We start from the raw sequence: 20213 nt of genomic DNA, 5'->3' as shown, positions 1-20213 counted from the left end.
AAATGAGAAAAAAGATAAAATTTTGGAAAAAATAAAAGAGGGTGAGAAGAAACTGAGAGCGAAACCAAAGTCACAAGAGATTCTGAGAGAAATAAAGTTATACCAAGTTCAATATATGAAGATGATGAATCAGGAAATAGAATGGAAAATTAAACAGATGAGACAAAGGACATTTGAATCGGCTAATAAATGTGGAAAACTGTTAGCTTGGCAAATGAAAAAAAGACAAAAACTTAACACCATTACCAACTTGGAAGTGGAAGGAAAGAACATCCAGAATCCAGTGGAAATTAGAAAATGCTTCCAGAGGTACTTCAAACAGTTATATACACAAGGGCCACAGAAAGTTTGATTTAGACCAATTCTTAAAAACAAATGGACTACAAAAAATCTCTCAAGAAAATAAGTTAATGTTGAACTATAAAATAACAGAACAGGAGGTGGAAGGTGCCATCCAGAACATGCAGTTGGGCAAATCTCCAGGGCCAGATGGCTTAACCTCAAAATATTATAGATCCTTGAAGGACTGGATAATTCAACCACTAAAGGAGGTTTGTAATGAAATTTTGGAGGGGGAAAAAGTGCCAGAGTCGTGGAAGGAAGTTTATATTACACTAATACCGAAAAATGAGTCTGAAAAGACACAACTTAAGAACTACTGTCCCATATCCCTGCTTAATGTGGATTATAAATTTTTTGCAGATATTTTGGCTAAAAGGTTAAAAAAAGTATTAGTGGAGGAGATTCATAAAGACCAAGCTGGCTTTCTCCTGGGTAGACACTTGTCTGACAACACGAGGAATATAATCAACATTTTGGAGAAGTTGCAAGTGAATATAAATACTAAAGCAGTTTTAATTTTTGTAGATGCGGAGAAAGCCTTTGACAATATTTCTTGGAGTTTCATGAAGAAAAATCTTCAGGGGATGGGGGTTGGTCAAGGGTTTGAAAATGGTATAAGTGCAATTTATTCAGAACAAAAGGCTAAACTAATAGTTAACAATGTGGTGACAGAGGAATTTAAGATAGAGAAAGGGACACGACAAGGCTGCCCAATTTCCCCATTGCTTTTTATTTCGGTCCTGGAGGTTCTGCTAAATATGATCAGAAGGGATCATCTGATCAAAGGTATACAGGTCGGAGCCAAACAGTACAAATTGAAAGCTTTTGCGGATGATTTAGTATTGACGTTACAGGAGCCAGAATCTAGTACTAAAAGAGTATTAGAATTGATTCAGGAATTTGGTCATGTGGCAGGATTTAAGTTGAACAAGTTAAAAACTAAGGTGCTTGAGAAAAATTTAACACCGATTGAGAAAGAGAGGTTTCAGAAGGAGACAGGTTTAACATTGGCTAAGAAAGTAAAATACCTGGTTGAAAGAATGGCTGCTTCTTGAGAACACAGACATTTTGGATTTAGAAGGTTTTAATAATGCTTTTGGGTGGCATGCATATTTGTGGTATGACAAGGTTAAAGCACATAAAGCATTCAAAAAACATATTGTCAGGAAAGCATTGTTTAATGTCTGGATAAGATATAAGGATTTACTTGAAAATAAAACCCCAAGGTGGTTATCACCGATGGAAGCGAAAGCACTGAAAAAGCTCAATATGGAGGCCAATATGGGAAATTCTGGAACAAGAGGGAGACAGATTGAAACTGCAGAGTTTTGAGAAACTAAAAAATAAAGTGCGAGATTGGCTTCATTATTATCAGATAATGGAGGCATATAATTCGGACAAGAAAATTGGCTTCCAGGTGGAAAAATCAAAATTAGAAACAGAACTGTTAGAACCCAAAACTAAGACTTTATCAAAGATGTATAACTTGCTGTTGAAATGGAATACTCAGGATGAAACGGTGACATCTGCTATGATTAAATGGGCACAAGACGTTGGACATAACATAATGATGGCTGACTGGGAACAGTTGTGGACCACAGGTATGAAGTTTACGGCATGCAATGCCTTAAGAGAGAATATTATGAAAATGATATACAGGTGGTACATGACACCAGTCAAGCTTGCAAAAATCTATCATTTGCCCGATAATAAATGTTGGAAATGTAAAGAAACTGAAGATACATTCTTTCACCTTTGGTGGACGTGCCCAAGGATTAAGGCTTTCTGGGAGATGATCTATAATGAAATGAAAAAGGTATTTAAATATACCTTCTTGAAGAAACCAGAGGCCTTTCTCCTGGGCATAGTCGGCCAATTGGTGCCAAAGAAGGACAGAACTTTTTTTATGTATGCCACAACAGCAGCAAGAATACTCATTGCAAAGTATTGGAAGACACAAGATTTACCCACTCTGGAAGAATGGCAGATGAAGGTGATGGACTATATGGAACTGGCGGAAATGACTGGCAGAATCCGAGACCAGGGAGAAGAGTCGGTGGAAGAAGATTGGAAGAAATTTAAAGCCTATTTACAGAAATATTGTAAAATTAATGAATGTTAGAATGATGTTGGATAGAAAGTAAGTGGTTTCTAGCTGTAATACTATAAGGGAATATGAAAAATGGATTACTAACAGGTAAAATTTTAACGTTACAATACTTTAAGATTAAAGATTTGGATAAACAAAGAGGGGAAGGATTTGCTGAACCAACAAACCGAACTGGAATACAAAAAAGGGAGGCGTGAGGAGGTCCGGGAAATAAGCTAATGAAAAATAAGTAATGGAAAGATTGAGTTGTTTTTAACTATTTTTATTTTGTATTTTTCTTTGTATTTTTCTTTTTTATTATTATTATTTTGTAATATTTTGAAAATTTCAATAAATATAAAAAAAAATTAATTGCAAATCATTGTACAAGTGATGGATAGGCTACAAAATACGAATTTATCTCACCTGGTTGAACCTGCTGGGCCACACAATGGCTTCTTCACAAATGCTGAATGCTTCTTCTTGGGGAGCCATGGGGTCGATCTTTCCAACTTTCACTCTCCAAAAGGACTGGTTTGGAAATGTAACCCAGTTTATAATATCAAATCCAGACTCTAACTCTCCATTTTGGTTGAAGGAAACTTTCCCCCCAGCACTATTATTAAATGAGATGCTTTTAACAAAGTGGTTGAGCTGTTTGGGGAGAAAGAATAGGTAGAATTAGAGAGAAATTAAAAGAAAGCAAATTCATAAGAATATACAAAAGGCTGGTGATCATTCGCAATTGATTACTGAACTGTTTAAAAGCTTTATACCAAGGAAGAATGGATACGGAGAGAGGAAGAGCCCGATAGGCCACCTTGAGCTTATTGCAGGAACGTTGAGAGATACGTATAACAATAAACAGATACAGTAATAAACTACAATAATAAAATGTAACAGTGGTACTAATGAAGGCAGTGGAGCAGGTCAGAATGGTATAGCAACTACTACATTTATAACCGTGACGTGGTGGAAGATAGAAGCAGGAAAAAATCTTGCTCCATGCTTCTTATTATCAGCTTTTGGACTTTCCAGAGAATCTCGATTCTCTGTTTTTTCCTTTGCATCTGGTGAGCAGTGGAGATTAGACAAAGTCATGGAAGAAATTGGATATCTATGGCTATTAGCCACAATGAGTTTATACTTGCTCCAGAAAAAGGGGCATCGTGCCTCTGAACACCAGACTGTTGGGAGACGACTATTGCCATAATGTCCAGACTGAGCACTTCCCACAGGTATCAAGTTGGCTGCCTTGGGAAACCTTTGGACTGATCCACCATCATTTCTACTCTACTTTTAGCACCCTTGGGACATTACCGTCCACAACTGCTCATTCTGAAATGTTATTCCTTCATCCACTGTCATTCTGCCTTTGAGTCTAGATGGGTGCATGGCATGCAAAGCATGTGTAACCACATAGACTTCTATGTAGTCATTGTAGTTGTAGGGTGCGTGACTGACAGGTATTGGCTATACTTGCTGGGAATATGGGTGTTGCAGTTCAGAAACATCAGGAGGGCTGGAGGTTCCCCATCCCTGCCTTAGGACTAGAGACATGTGTCTGGAGTCAAAGTTGGTTTAACCTGCTGGGCCATACAATGGCATCCTCATGAATGGTGAACTTTCCCCAGGGGTCTTGTGGACCATTTTGGTTAAAATAAACTTTCCCCCCCCAGCACTATTATTAAAGAAGCTATTTAAGGAAGCTTTCAATGTTTGATGGATAACTGTATTTTAATATTTTGGTGGAAGCTGCCCAGAATGGCTGGGGAAGCCCAGCCAGATGGGCGGGGTATAAATAATAAATTATTATTATATTATTATTATTTCTCACCAAATGACTGAGCAAATTGGACAGGGGGAAAGTGTTGGAAGATTCCATTACACCTTTAGTTGCAGGCATGGGATTGTTACGTGTCACATGTCTGTTTACATTTCAGCACAGTTTGCTGGCGTAAGCAGAACTTCCGCTGTACTGCTTTTGTTTTGACTCTCTCTCCGAGAAGATGGCAAGGAAAGATGGCATGTTTCTTTGTTCTGATTTATGAAAAACAAATCTGTAGTTGTAGTATGTACCCACAGCCTCTTCTGTTTGTGTGGTTTACAATGCTACATATAGTGCGCTCGTCAGCTAGCTTGAGTCGCTAATTTATGTCAGAGCCAGAGCTTGATGGATCTTCGCAGTGCGAAGGCTGAGAGGGAAATGAACCAGCTGGAGGCTAGCCAGCTGGCCTTTCAGCCCCCAGATGTCGACAGAAAGATGGGGAAAGAAGGGTATTTCATAAGAAAATATAACCGGTTGATGATGAACTTTCGTTCTTGGGGATATGTGCAATTGGCCCTTCAAAAGATTCATAAAGACCAGTAATGGATGCAATAGAAGTCATTGAGCATTACATCATCACCATCATCTTCTTTTGACAAAAAAGGATGCTGGACTAGATGGGCCAATGTCCTGGTCCAGCAGCATCTTCTTATGGCCTTAAGTAAGTAAATGCAGAACAATTACCTCCTGTGTACTCTCTTTCTCTACATACATATGGGTATTTAATTTCAGTAAGGTTTTTTTTAAAAGATCTTTTCATGAAGAATAATGAGAGGGGGGGGAGGGAGGGAGAGAGAGAGAGAGGGAGGGAGGGAGGGAGAAAAATCCTTCTGAAGAAGCTGCCATTTGGCCTTAAATGGAAACTTCTGGTGTAATCTCCTATTAGTAAGAATAAAGAGCTAGCCCCATTCAGTGTGAGTCAGTCACAGCCCTGAGTGTGGTCCCTAGAACAGATTCACACAACAGTGAGCTATGCTTTCAATATCACATGTAATTTGGTCTTTAGATGCTAACCACCCTTGGTAGAAACAGAAACCTTTCAAACACTCTGGATTCTTCCTTTTTATTATTATTTCCAGGCCTATGGTGAGCATTCCTGCATTATTGTGCTCATGATATTACCTTCCACATCTGTTGATTCCAAAGCTTCAGCCGCCCTTCATCCACCCTGCGCTTGAATTTAGATGAATGCATGGCATGCACAGCATGTGCCACAGCATAGACTGCATTGTAGATGCTATAGCTGTGGCCAGTCATGCTTGTTGGAAAAATAGAGCCAGGAAGAGTCTCCAGCTTCTCCTCCCCAGTGCAAATATCTCCATCCTGCATATTTCCCTCAGAGTCAGGGAAATGACACTGAAATGCCTTTTCCCAGTATATCCTCATAAAGCCGTCTTCTTTTTCCAAGATGGGATTTCTCATCTGAACAAATTCCAGGAATCCCAAGACCTCCTCTGAGTGAATTGTGAAGGATAGAGTACCATGGAGGAAGTCTATGTCCTGATCTCTCTGATAGGGAAGTGATGTGAAATCCATCTGTACTGTCATAACCCAAACTTTCCCTTTAGCCTTTATTGGTATATCTTCATATTCTGACATAGCAGGAAACATTCTCAAAAGTGTCATGGAATCAATTTCTCCATGAATGATCAACACATTAACAGTACTTCTCATTGCAACATTAAATGTCTTGAGCCCATCTGCAACTACGTCCGTAATACCATTAGTATAAGTCATTGTTGGAAATCTTCCTATGAAATCAAGGCAGATTCCTCTCAGAATAAATTTTGGAACCACGCTCTGTAGAAACCTCTCTCCATTCTCATTATCCGCAATCAATACACCAGTCCATAGCCATCTGAAGTGTAGCAGTAACATGAGAATCCCTTCATATTGATGGTCTATACTTGGAAACATTTGGTTAAGGAAAGCAACTTCATTTTTATTATTTCTCATTGGAGCAGGACCATAGATGAGCTAAATCAAAAATAGGAAATGAGGAGATGAGAAATTTTGTTTAAGTGCACAGTGGTTTTCTATGTTAACTTGTATTGACTGCAGTGAAAGTACAATCTAGATTTCAGCTTTTGTTTTGAGGCAGTGCTGCTGACATGGGATCTTGTCCAGGTTTTCCTCAAACTTAAGAGACCATTAAAGAATGAGCAATCCACAAAACATAGAAAAATGTTCTCACCAATGAAATTGTAGTAGCACAATGTATATGCTGGTCGAGGGTTGTGGCAATCTGCTCAAACAATAATTGTCAGTTACCTTTCATGGTAGTGCCATGTCTTACATTACAATGGTGAAACAGGACTTCCACCATATTCCATTGTAGGATGAGAACTCCCATAATCTATGAGCACATTGCCCTTGCTGGCTGGGGCTGATGAAAGTTGGATTTCAATAACATCGGCAGGACACCTTACTGTAGTCCCTCAGCCAGCTTATTTCAATTATTTGTATTAAGATATCTATCCAGCTTCTCACCTTTTATTTCCAAGTCAGTTAATAACATTCTGTATTAAGCAACAAGGAGAAAAAGCAAATGAAAAAGAACTGACAAAGGATCAACACAGTAACAGTTGTGAAGTGGCAACTGATCATCGGCACCTGCAAAGTGCTAGGTTTCTGCCTGAAAAGAAGACCCAATGCTCTGGGTAGTTTCTAACAGGAGAGGTGCTCTAAGAGAATGATACCTGTGGAATCCTGTAGTTGCTCAGTATACTTGCCATATGAAGACAAACCTCAGAGTTTGGACCTCCAATGACTGCTGCTAGTTCATTCTGGGAGTCACACTTGTAGTTAGGGATGAATCTGCTGTACGTAGAGAGGAGTTCCAAGGAGGAACGATAGGTCCAGCTGGCACTGAAATGGCTGTTATAGATGTGGAAGCCCAGGGTGAGGTTGGGTAAGATTTGGAGGTTTGCATTGATCTCCTTTACAGCAAATACTAATGCCAGGATATGTTGGTAGAGCTGTGTCATAACCCTGAAATGAGAGTTACATGCTGTAACACAGTGTGTTTCCTTCTCGGTAGGAAAATTTCTACACTTCAGCTGCCCCAATACTATCTTACTGATCAATCTGAATTCAGGTAAATCTGGAGGAATATTAACATGCACAGGTTCCAGCTCTAAACTATGGTGTTTAAATCTAGTTATTTCTAAATTAAATTTCTATACACTGTTGTTCATCCAAGGATCATAGTGCACTTTAAAACATAAAAACACAAAAAAATGTTGTACAGATGGTATTTAACACCAGTGAAGTTAGCAAAAATGCATCATACTCATGATAATAAATGCTGGAAATGCAAAGAAAAAGAAGGAACCATTTACCACATGTGGTGGACGTGCCCCAAGGTAAAAGACTTCTGGGAAAGGATTTATAATGAGCTGCAAAAAGTGTTGAAAAACACATTTATTAGGAAACCAGAAGCCTTTTTACTTGGAATAGTGGGGGTGAAATCCCCAAAAAGGATATTACTTTTTTCCTGTATGCCACAACGGCTGCGAGAATATTGCTAGCCAAGAATTGGAAGAAAGAAGATTTACCAACTATTGAAGAATGGCAGATGAAGATGATGGACTATATGGAACTTGCCGAACTAACTGGGAGACTCTGAGACCAGAGAGAAGAGATGGTGGAAGAAGATTGGAAGAAGTTTGAGGAATAGTTGAAAAAAATATGTTAATATTTAAATCTTAGAATAGCTTTGGAAGTGAATATAGGCTGTAGGGGGTAGAAGTAGCAGATAGCGTATTTTAAAATAGTATTATTTGTAAGTGAAATGTGAAGATTTTTAAGTGTGATAAAAAAATGGTTAGAAATCATGATATATGTAAACTGCTAAAGATGAGGTAAAATGAAAATCAGATAGGTGGGACTTGGGGAAGCCCTCCTTACAACGTTTAGAAAAAATAAGGATAAGACAAGGATCTGTTTGTATTGTTTGTTTTTCTGTTTGTGTTGTTTATTTGTGTTATAAAATGAATATTTTTTTTAAAAAAAGAAATACAAAACACATCTTACACAATGTCATCAAAGAGGTCATTAGAAGGACATTTATCGAAGTCTATTGCGTTGAAAAATATGGAGATCTGAGACATAATACCAGCAACGATGAGGACTCCTGGTTGGTAATACTTGTGAAGAAAAGGAAGGGGACTGCAGATGCTGCACTTAGTGTTAGGAATCTTGGACATCAACTGAAGCAGAAGCACTGATGGCAATAGTACAAATCCAACTATCTTGCAGGAAATAATTCCTCTTCTACCTAAATTCTCCTGTCCCCACATTATCTCTCAGTAAGTCCTTTGCTGTGTTGGGCAGCTTAACTTAAGTCCACACTACACTGATTTGTGAGTCAGATTGTGCAGTGTAAAGCATCTGTTATCAGCCTGACCAATCTCTGACTATCTCTTGTTACACCTTGGAATTGTACCGGCAATATTCACAGCACCCTCCTATCTTCATTGATAAAAATGCAACTCATATTTGCAGCTTCCTTGATATGTGGAAACAAAGCTTCTATGCTTAATTTCATAATTACAGAGAGTATAATAATATCATGGAGATTTGCAGGCACTTAGATGTAATGGCTGCAATCATCCAGCTCATGTGATCATCTAATGGTGTTATGGGAATTATTAGTCCAAGGTAGTGCAATTTGTAGCAGGAAACTAGGTGGATGTAACTATAGTAGTTAGGAGCAGATGGTATTTATACTCTCATCTTTGTACAAGCAGGGACCTTTGAGCAAATACCATGCTAGATGCATTACACTTGAAAGTGAAGTTACTTAGGTTGCTCTGTGCAGGTCTCACTGGTATTCACAAACTGACAGATTAATATGATGATGGCAGAAATCCCCTTGAAAAAATGATGTGTGTGGAGGGAGTTAAATGTTGTTGAAAAACCACCCTAAGTTTGTATTCTCTGCAGTCCTGACTTCTGTTCATTTGTTTTTGTTGTGTTTTTTATAAATTTATTTATTTTCAAATTTACAAATCTACAAACAATCCTCAAGCAACAACAACAACAACAAAAAAAGGATTCCATAAATTCCCATGGACTTATCTCCTCCCTGTTCTGGGTCCTTTATTAACTTTTTTCTCCTGCATGTTTAAAACCATTTATCCAGGGGTTCTCAACTCTGAGTTAGACCTCAATCTCCTTGTATTTGTATTGTTATTTTGCACTGTACCTTTAAACTCAACCTCGTTGTTATCAGAATCACCCAGATTTGGCTTTACATGTTTCTCAAAAAATATTGTTAGTAGTAGTGAGTACATTATTACATGAGCACTGTTCCACAGCATTTGATATTTTCATTTATATACATTCATTCAAAATAAGATGGGGTATGTACTCTTCTCCATTACTGTTTGTATTATAGTTTATAATTTTTGTTAAGTGATATGTCATGCAGGTCATCGTCTGTAAAAAATTATTTTCGGTTTATGAAGCTTTCTATATCCACCCACCACGCTGACGAAGAATTCTCCGAAACAGTAGTCAATATTCGGAATTACTGTTCAGTGTTGGACATCATTCTTGAATACATAAAGCTTCACAGCTTTTCTTCCACCGTACAAAGTTTGGTACCTCGCTTCATTTAAAGATTTTCAGAGACTTCGAGACTAAAGATTTCATTTTGAACTTTTTATGATTTGAAGTCAATATCAAGAATTACTGTTCAGTGTTGGACATCATATTTGTTGAATACACAAAGCTTCACAGCTTGTTCTCTTTGCCACACAGGAGTTTGTTTGGATACTTCATACAATGAGAACAGGGCATGGGAATCCCAGACCTGGGCGCTGAATAATATACTGATATTTGGAATTCTTCCCAGTTGAAACCCCTTACTACCCAGCTCCACACCCAGAGATCTTTCCCCTGACTGGAATGTGTCCTTGAACTCCAATAATGCCTCTTACTTGACTTGTGAGTGTGTGCAGGTACTAGTGTACTATGCAGATTCAAAACTTACATTTGTTGCTGCTCACTCTTTTGCCTCTGGCCTCATGCGTGACCAGTAAGTGCCCTCTGGAAGGCTGCACCGGAACTTTTTTTCTCATTGCCCTTTGTAAAAGGTGTGATTTCCCTGTCCCCCATGTGAACTCTAGGTTCTCCTTCCCCCGACACACCAGAGCCGATGTTGGGAGAGTATGAGGCCCACACAGGGTGAGGAGAGGGGAGGAAATCCATTGTACAAGCAGAAATGCTTGCACTCATGGGATGAAGCAGTTGGATACAACTCAAAGTGTTGGTGCAGGAGTTTTCTGGAGTTGGGAGCTTTGAATCTCAACAGAGCAACTAGTCAAACGATATGGCCCATTTGCATGCAGGCAGACAAAATAAATTTCCCACAAATCCTGAGCTCTGTATAACTTGGATTTATTGTTTGTACTGTTGCATTCAGGAAATAAATGACAATGCTGTGGCATTTAAAATGGAAGGGCAGAGCTTACATGCTTGGGTTTGCTATATGTTGTTGGGCTGCCGGATGGGGGTGGGGGGAATAATGAATTAACATAGGACAGCTCCAAAGAGGGTGTATCTTCATATCAACTCAAGGTGGCAGATAATTATGCCACTATGTTTGGCAAACCTAAGGAAGAAAGCTTTGGCTCCCATATCTTGTTTAGTTGGCAGACTTGGGATAGGGCGTTGATATTAACATAGGATGGTTCCTATATTCGATCCATACGTTGCAATATATATGTACTGCCTAATGAGGGAATAAAGGGAGAAACTGCAATCTAAATGGCAATCCAGTTGAACTAATCAGTTGAGGCTGCCTTAAATCCTTTGCGTAGATTCAAATTAAGATGGAGCAGGGCCATAGAATTTTAGATGCTTCAGTGATTTCTTCTTCTTAACTGCTCCTTGTTGTTCAGCTCTGGCTTCACCACAATAATATAACATTTTGGGGAAAATATAAAACCCAATAACCCAGCACTAGAAGACAAGATGGAGAAGATCTCCACAGCAACCATGTGTTTTCCTTTTGTGCTCAAGTAAGTTGGAACAAAGGACAGCCAAACACTGCAAAAGACCAACATGCTGAAGGTGATAAACTTGGCTTCATTAAAACTGTCGGGTAACTTCCTAGCTAGGAATGCCACAATGAAGCTCACAATGGCCAAGAAGCCCAGGAAGCCCAGGACAGAGTAGAACATGGTACTGGAACCTTCATTACACTCTGATACGATTTGGTCAGTCACTGAGAGCATGTCGAATTCTGGGAATGGGGGTGAGATTGCCAGCCACACACCACAAAGGGTGGCTTGAATAAGGGAACAGGAAAGGACAATAGAAATGGCCAGTCTTTTCCCTGCCCATTTTCTCATCCTAGTCTCAGGCTGGGTGGCCATGAAGGCTACAACCACAATTATAGTTTTGGCCAGCACACAAGAAACAGCCACTGCAAAGATGATAAGAAAAGTGGTTTGCCGAAACAGGCATGCCACCTTCTCAGGCTGGCCAATGAACAGCAAAGCACAAAGGAAGGAGAGCAGGAGGGAGACAAGGAGAGTGTAAGTAAGATCCCGGTTGTTAGCTTTGACTATGGGAGTGTCTTGGTGCTTCACAAAAATCCAAAGCACCAAAGCAGTGAGGAAAGAAAACGAGAGGGCCAAAGTAGCCAAAGAGATTCCCAAAGGTTCTCCAAAAGTGAGGAAGGTTATGAATTTTGGAATGCATGAATTATGGGCATGGTTTGGATAATGATCTTCTGGACATTGAAAGCAGTCATCCATGTCTGGAAAACAAAACATGTGGTTTAAAATATGGTAGCCCTGATGGAACCTTGAAATGATCATATCTTGATATTACAAAGAAATGAACGAGAGTTGTCAGGCTGAAATCTAAAAAAACAAATATTCAGTCTTATTGTGCCATTTTGTTAGAAGGTTGTCATATTCTGGATTGTGTAGAGAAACAAACATCTGATTACCCTAAATTTTTTATATTTTATATGCTCTGTATAGTATGTCCTTACCTGTCTGGTTTGAAATCTTCCCTTCAGGACATGGAAGGCAATGATAGCAGCAAGATGGCTGCCCTTCCTTCTTTGCCTTATGATATCCCAAATTGCAATGGTCATTACAAAGAGAAAGGGGCTGAGCCTGTCCACAAATGAAAAAGGAGAATGTTTTCTCTTTTGCATGCTTCCATATCTACAATGTACTATATTATGGAAATCCACTAAGCTATCTCAAACAGGACAGCCAACAGAGGTCAGAAGCCAGATAAGTGTTTAAGGCCACTATTTCCTTGTTACACTTAACAGTGATAGCAGTCCACATTGGTTGCTCACTTATGTGATTTTTCCCCTTGGCCAAGTTATATAGTTATCATAGCTGACATCATGAAAGGTATGTCTTCTCAGCATAATTAGTTGCAGTTACTTGGTTATACTTTGCTCACTCATCTTTTTGTTATGCCTTTGAGTTCCAATGCATGATTATTTGGAAGTAAGTTACACTGTACACCATAGAACATGTTTCATGCATACATAGGAACTCAGAATGGTGAGGTCAATACTATACAAGTATGTTGGTGTTTGAACTGTGAACCTCTGTGAAAATGAGTAGTGGAGACACCCCAATATATGAACGGACCTTACCTGATTAAACCTGCTGGGCCACACAATGGCTTCCTCAAAAATGGTGAAAACTTCTTTTTGCGGAGTCATGGGGTCAATCTTTCCAATTTTAACTCTACAAAAAGACTGGTTTGGAAATGTGATCCAGTTTAGAATATCATATCCAGCTGCTAACTCTCCATTTTCACTGAAGGAAACTTTTTCTCCAGCACTATTATTAAATGAGATGCTCCTCACAAGATGGTTGAGCTAATAGGGGAAGTGGAAGTGGGGAGAAATTAATGAAAACAGTTAGACAATTATTATCTTTCCCACTTGAACAGAAGCTCCCCATTTGTAGAAAGTTCTTCTCAGGGAAACATGCCTGTCCCCATCTCTGTCAGCTTCCAGGCACAAAGCTAAACATTCCTTTTTGCTTAGGCTTTTGGCTGTTAATTTGGATCATTTCTTGGTATGCTTTTGGCCATTTTTGTGGTGCTCATCTTTTGGTTGGGTGTGGAGTATTTATACTTTTTATACCATTGTTGGATGAGCACTTCAAGAATTTTGTTTGATTTTGTTTTTCCTTTTCATATCTAGCCTTTATTAATGTTTTATTCTGTTGGTGTTCACTAACTTTGTAAGTAAATTTGAGACTTTTTTTTGTAGAAAGTGATGTATAAATGTGAATGTAAATCATTATCCACAGAGTGCATAACATTTTAAAATCTGCATGCTGCTAAATTGTTGCTTTCTGCTTTAAAGACTATTATTTTGACTTGGAAAATCAAAAATTCAGCCTTAGAAATGGACACCTAAAGAAGAACGAAATCTAAAAGCTATGGGTTGAGGAAAAAGAGGCCAAAAAAGTTGTGTGAAAGGTAAACAATATTCTACTGCCCTTCAGATTCATTATGTGGCTAAGTGGGGGAGTAGTTAGAGTTTATTTATTTTTTCTCCATAATGACTGATACTTAGCGCTAGCTTACATTTTTAATTAACAATGTGTATATATCTGGGGAAAGTCAGTATCAACCATTCAGTTATCTCCATTTTATTTTATTTAGTCCCCCCAATTGTTGGTGTATGGTTATTGGACAGATACACATAGCTAGACCATACATGAGTTGTGACCAAGGCATTAGTGGGGTTTTTTTTAAAAAAAATGACTTTGACACAGCACTAGCCGAGGAAAAGCAAAATTCAAACAGCAAAACTGATGAAGTTTTCAAAACTGGGTGGGAAGGTTGTTGGGAGGAGAGGAATATATCACAATCAGTGCTTCATCTTACTTAGCTGTGAGTGATCACCAAAAAAAGAGAGAAGATGTGAGGAATGAGAGAACATTTTCCTCAGTGGAATATTATTATTATCATCTGTGTATTACTTATTACATTTCTATACTGTCCATAATGATAGTTGCCTTGCAATTCAAATCAACTGGAATCTCCCACTGACAAGAATAAAGAGTTGACCCCACTTCCTGCAAGCCACAGTCGCACCCCTAAACTGCTGCTATATAGAACTTTCAGTGAGTCACATAATGCCATGTGATGTATCTAACATATCACATAATGTGGCCCAGAACAACCTTAGTAAAAAGAAAATTTTCTACAGATCGCTGATGTTCTTTTTGCTCCCATAGATATGGTGAACTCCAGATTTAAAAGGGTATTAGCCAAGTTCATGGAGAAAATGACTACAAGCCATGACAGCAGACTCAGAGCCTCAATGCCTCTGAATATCACCTCCCAAGAGTGGGAGGAGACCATTACTATTGATGTAATCCAGCAAAGCTCATCTCCGGCTCTTTGTGTGTTCAGTATATTACCTTCCACAGTTCTTGGCTAAGAAACTTCATTCTTCCGTCATGCACCATTCCTCTGTGTTTGAATCTAGATGAATACATAGCATGCAAAGCATGTGCCACAGCATAAACTGCATTGTAGATACTGTAGCTGTGGCCGGTTATGCTCCTTTCAAAAACTGATGCAGGAAGAGATTCCAGCTTTTCCTCCCCACTGCAGATTTCCCCATCTTGGCTGTCTACCTGGGAGTTGGGGAAGTGGCATGCAAATGCATTTTCCCAGAAGTCTCTGATAAAACCATCTTCTTTAGATGAAGTAGGACTTAAAATCTGAAGAAATTCCTGGAATCCTACAGCTTCACTGGAGTGAACAGCAAAGGATATAGCACCATGGAGGAAGTCTATATCCCAACCTCTTTGAAAGGGAAGAGATGTGAAATCCATATGGACTGTCATAATCCAGACCTTGCCTTTTTCTTTTATTGGTACTTCTTGGTATTGTGAATACTGAAAAAATATGCTCAGCATGATCATGGTATCTATTTCACCATGAATGACCAAGGCATTAGCATTACTTCTCATGAGAATATTGTGTATTTTGATCCCCTCATCGAACATGTCAGCAACAGCAGAGGAAAAAGCCATTGTTGGGAATTTTTCTATTAATTCAAAGCAAATGCCTCTCTGGGCATACTTGGGAAGCATGTTCCGCACAAACCTCTCTCCATTGTCATCACTCACATACAACACCCCAATCCATGTCCACCTGAAATGCAGCAGTAACTGGAGAATCCCATTATATTGATGGTTCAGTTTTGGGAATATCTGGTTGTAGAGAACTGACTGGGTTTTCTGATCTATCACTGGAGCAGAGCCGTATATGAGCTAAATAAAATGGGGAAAATAAGGATACAGGAAATGATACTATCAATATTTAAGGAAAATGTGAGCAGCGATATTATGTGTAAAGTCTATTTTCTAGATATCAATTCATATTATATTCTGATTTGAATCACTGTATTCAAGTAGTGGATGAATTATGACAGTGTTCACCAACCTGGTGCCCTTGCCCACATGATTTGGAAAACAACTCCCCTCAGGCTGAACCAGAATTATGATGGTGGATGGAAGTTGTAGTCAAAAACATCTGGAGGGCACTAGACTGAAGAAGGCTGAACTAGGAGATTTCAAAATTTCTGAAGTTCCTGTTAGTGGGTGAACTGCAAAGGCACAACAGACTGGAGCTACCCTATACACCAGGCTTCCTCAATCTGTTGCCCTCCTGATGTTTTTTTACTTCAATTTCCCCCAGCCTTTAGCTGGCGGCTTCATTTACAATAATGGTAATATAGCTGCATCTTGCTTGGAGACTGATGTGAGTTGTAGCATGTTAAGGACCACTAAGGAGCACCCAACTGCACCCTGTGTTTCCTTCCTACAGCCAACAGGGATTGCTGATAGATGTTAGAAAGGAGTAGAGCCTGCAGGAAGAGAAGACATGCAATTTTCCCTTCCTGGGGGGCTGCCAGATAAGTTAGGTGGCAAATAGTCAAAGCCATACAAAGTTTCAGGCTTGGTGAGATCTCAGGTCCTCTTCTAAAAGAAAGACCAAAGAGAGGGACAGAGGCCAGGCAGAGACCAGAAATGGAAGAACTGGCTGGAGTCACTGTTGAACAAATAATGAGCAGAAAGCAAAATTCCTAGAAGGACCTTGAGCATCCGGCTTTGCCCTTGGTAAGGTATATCGACTGGCCATGCTTAACAGACCCCAGTCTGGCAAAGTATCCACGGAGATGCCAAAGAAGGAACTAGAGTGCCAAAAGAGGTGCTCTCCTGGCATGGAGACTGTTTTGAGTCTGATAGGGAAGTAAAACTCATTCAGGGTTTATTTACCAGGAAATGCTGCAAGGTCTTAAAAGTTAGTTTTTTCCTTCTTCATACATTCAACAGCAAGTGCCTAGTTATAGATGCCAGAAAAAGAACGTCTTGGCTTGACCAAGTAGAAACTATGGATGGATGAATCTGTCAATTTCATTTTCTTTCAGTATTTTGTTGTTCCAGTTCTCCACATTAGTTTCCTTTTTTAATTTTTAAGAAATCCCTGTTAAATTCCATTAGTATTTTAATGAGAATTCGTCCTGAGGCAGATACAATTATGCACACATTATGTGGCTGGAGAACGGCGTTTCAAAATTTAGAGACGAGCGAATTTCAAAGGATGGCTGTGTTTAAGATCACATATTATTTTGGGAAATGCAGATTAAGTAGATTTAGCTTTTAACGCAAACTGGAACAAAAATCCCACCCACCCACCCACCCCTATCCATAGGAAGGACAGTACTTTATGCTGGCAGATGTGTATTAACCTGTATCACGGGCTGATCAAAGGAGGCTGTATTGATGCTCAGGGTAACTAATGCTGTCTGGGGGTTGCAGAGTACGCTGTATCAAATAATGCCCAGTAAAAGCTGTGAGTAACCTGTTTTTATTTTTGTTCAATATTCTGAAGAAGAAAACCCCATTGATTTCCTTTGAAATATGATGGTTATTTTTCTTTTTAAGCATTTGACCTTAAGGACATATTAAACCCCTATGTTCCATGCATACACCTTACCTGTGGAATCTTGTATATGCACAAGGTATCTGCCATGTAGAGACAGACTTTAGAGTTAGGTCCTCCAATGACTGCTACTGGATTGTTCTGAGGATGGCATTTGTAGTTAGGGACAAATCTGCCCTGTGTAGAGAAGAGTTCCAATGAGGCCTGATAGGTCCATCTTGGATTGAAATAGCTATTGTAGATATGGAAGCCCAGGGTGGCATTGGGTAGGATGTGTGGATTTTCATTGATCTCCTTTACAGAAAATACCAAGACCAGGATGTGCTGGTAGATCTGAGTCATGACCCTGAAATGAGAGAAACATGTTATGTGCATTTGCATCAGACCAAAGTACTTGTACCATTATCCATACTGGCCAACTAATCCTTTACCACTGAGTGGAGAGACCTTCTGGAGTTCAAGGACATTGGGAAAGCATGAGATAGAAATGCTGTAGCTTAATTATAGAACATCTGTCTTGTAAGCAGAAGGTTGCAGGTTCAATCTCCAGCCTCACCCAACAAGGCTCCAAGTCCCTGCTATCTGAAACCCTGGGAAGCCAACTGTCAGACAATGTGTAGACAGTATTTAGCTAGGTGGACTAGCATCCTATGCACCTAGAGGGCTTTTCTCAATGGTGTCGATCTCCCTCCTGAAATTCCCGCAGGCAGTTTCTTTCCTTGGTCATGATCGGAAGCAATTTGAAGATGTTTGCATTTGTTCATACTTTTGGAAGTAAATAGGTATTGTTAGGTGCTGTAGGGTTTTTATAAGAGGAAGAAAATAGCAGATATTGGGGAGGGGCAAAGAGTTCATTGCATACAGTTCCAGAATTATTGCATACAGTTAGGTGGCAAATAGGTATTGCATACAGTTCCAGAATTAACATAGTTATATGCAAAATTATTTGATAAATCAGAATCCTATGTGAGATCGCATGTTCTCATTCTTTTTGTAGTAGGGGCTGACTGATATTGGAAATTCCCTGACTCCCCCCCCCCCCATAGTTAGAAATTAGAATGCTTTCAACCATAAATTCACCCTGCTATTGTACTATTCCCCTTAATCTCTCCAACAATAGCAAAAACAACCATAGGCTCCAGTTACTTTAACCCCAAAAGTCCTTAGACAGTGGAGTTTTATGATCACATTTTCCATTGATTTGATTGTATGTTGCTAGCCAGCCTCGTCACCCTTTGAGGAAGAAGAGTAGGATATACATTTTAGGTGCAACAGCTTATAATATGGGAAATCTCATTGTGGAATAGTGAAATAAGGAGAAGAGGTGCTCTCTCTTTTGCATGTTCATGATTTAAGTATAGCTTCAGAAGCTCATACAGGGGCATGAGATAAGGTTCCTACTGGTGCTGCCTTCAACACTATAGCTTGCACCATTCCTTTGGCAACCAACCCACCTTTTAGCCGTTCCAACCAAACAGTATATTATTATCCCACACCACATTTTGGCTGAGAGGGCCCTCTGTAGAAATTTTCCATTTATTTTTTTATCAGGGGAGATATTTTTCAATGTTCACACTGGAACTCCTGAAGAAGAATATATCACATGCAATAGTAAAATCAGTTAATTTTTTATAAATTTAAGGTCTTACAGAGTTTCTTCAAAGAGGTCAATAGAAGGACGGTTTTCGAAGGTTATCAGTTTGAAAATTATAGAGATCTGAGACATAATGCCTGCAATTATAGCGTCTCCTGGCTGGTAGTGCTTGTGAAGAATAGGAAGAGGGTCACAGAGTCTGCATTTAATAATTGGACTCTTGCTTGACACCTGAGGCAGAAGCACTAATACCAATATCACAAATCCCATGATTTTGCATGAAACAGTTCCTTCTGTACACCAGTTCAGCTTTCCCCACATTATCCTTCAATTTGCTGATTTGCACAACCTGACTTGAATGGAGAACCAGTTCTTTGTTTAAAATTATCACTGATTAGACTGGCAGAGTCCTGACTATTCCTAGCCCCAGTTCTGAATGGTGCAGTGATGATTATAAGCATTTATAGGTCTTGGTTCATATTTTTGCTGCTGCTTGATGCAATTCTGTTAGGACTTGAGAGAAAACTGCATTGATTATGGCTAAGCTGATTTTTTGAGCAGTAGTAATTAATGACCAACCATAGTTAATGTAATAATTAAAGGGACACACATCTATTTATAATTACAGTTATTACATGCACAAAACATATTTACCACATCTCAGCAAAACCTATCTCTTCACTTGGTTGCAATAGACACAAAGACTTGTAATAACCCACAGCAAGAAAAGCTTCTCAGAAAAAAGACTTAAAACATATGTGGTGAACATCCAGCCTGAAGGCCAAATGTGCTTTATTAAAGGAACAGGTTTTGACCATTTTCTCCAAATCAAGCCCACCCACCCCACACCTGATGCCATATGTGGTGTGGTGTGTACAGTGGGAACTGATGTGGCTTATAATATACAATTGGGAGCTAAAGCAAACTCCTGATCATTCATTTGTTTGAGATGGACCATGAGAGTGCACCTTTCTCTCAGGCGGGGAGAAGTCGTTTCCATTAAAACTGCTGTTGAAATAGAAGAAACAAATCTCTATCTGGCAGTGGTTTCAATGAAAGCCATTTCACCCCCACCCCCCACCAATTTGGCTCCTTGAAATGCTGAAAAGTATAGGTTCAAAGAGCAATGTTAGGCTATTTGAAAGCCCTTTTGAAAAGAGCTCCCTCTCACATTTTCAACCTCATAATTGAAATAAATCTTGACTGCACCAAACAATAATCCAACCCCACTTTTGAAAGTCTGACTTTTACTGGTTTTAGATTCCCATAATTGTGAGAGGGTTCATTCTCAATCTTGTCTTCCTGGAAACATCTGATCAGGAATCCAAATATGCCCTCTCTCAGAACAGCAAGAAATTGTGCATGTAACTCATTAGCTAAGTTAGACTGATTCTACT

This window comes from Podarcis pityusensis (genome assembly GCF_964106645.2).
Source record: "Podarcis pityusensis genome assembly, chromosome: 13".
NCBI classification, from domain to species: domain Eukaryota; kingdom Metazoa; phylum Chordata; class Lepidosauria; order Squamata; family Lacertidae; genus Podarcis; species Podarcis pityusensis.
This window is presented reverse-complemented; position numbering follows the sequence as displayed.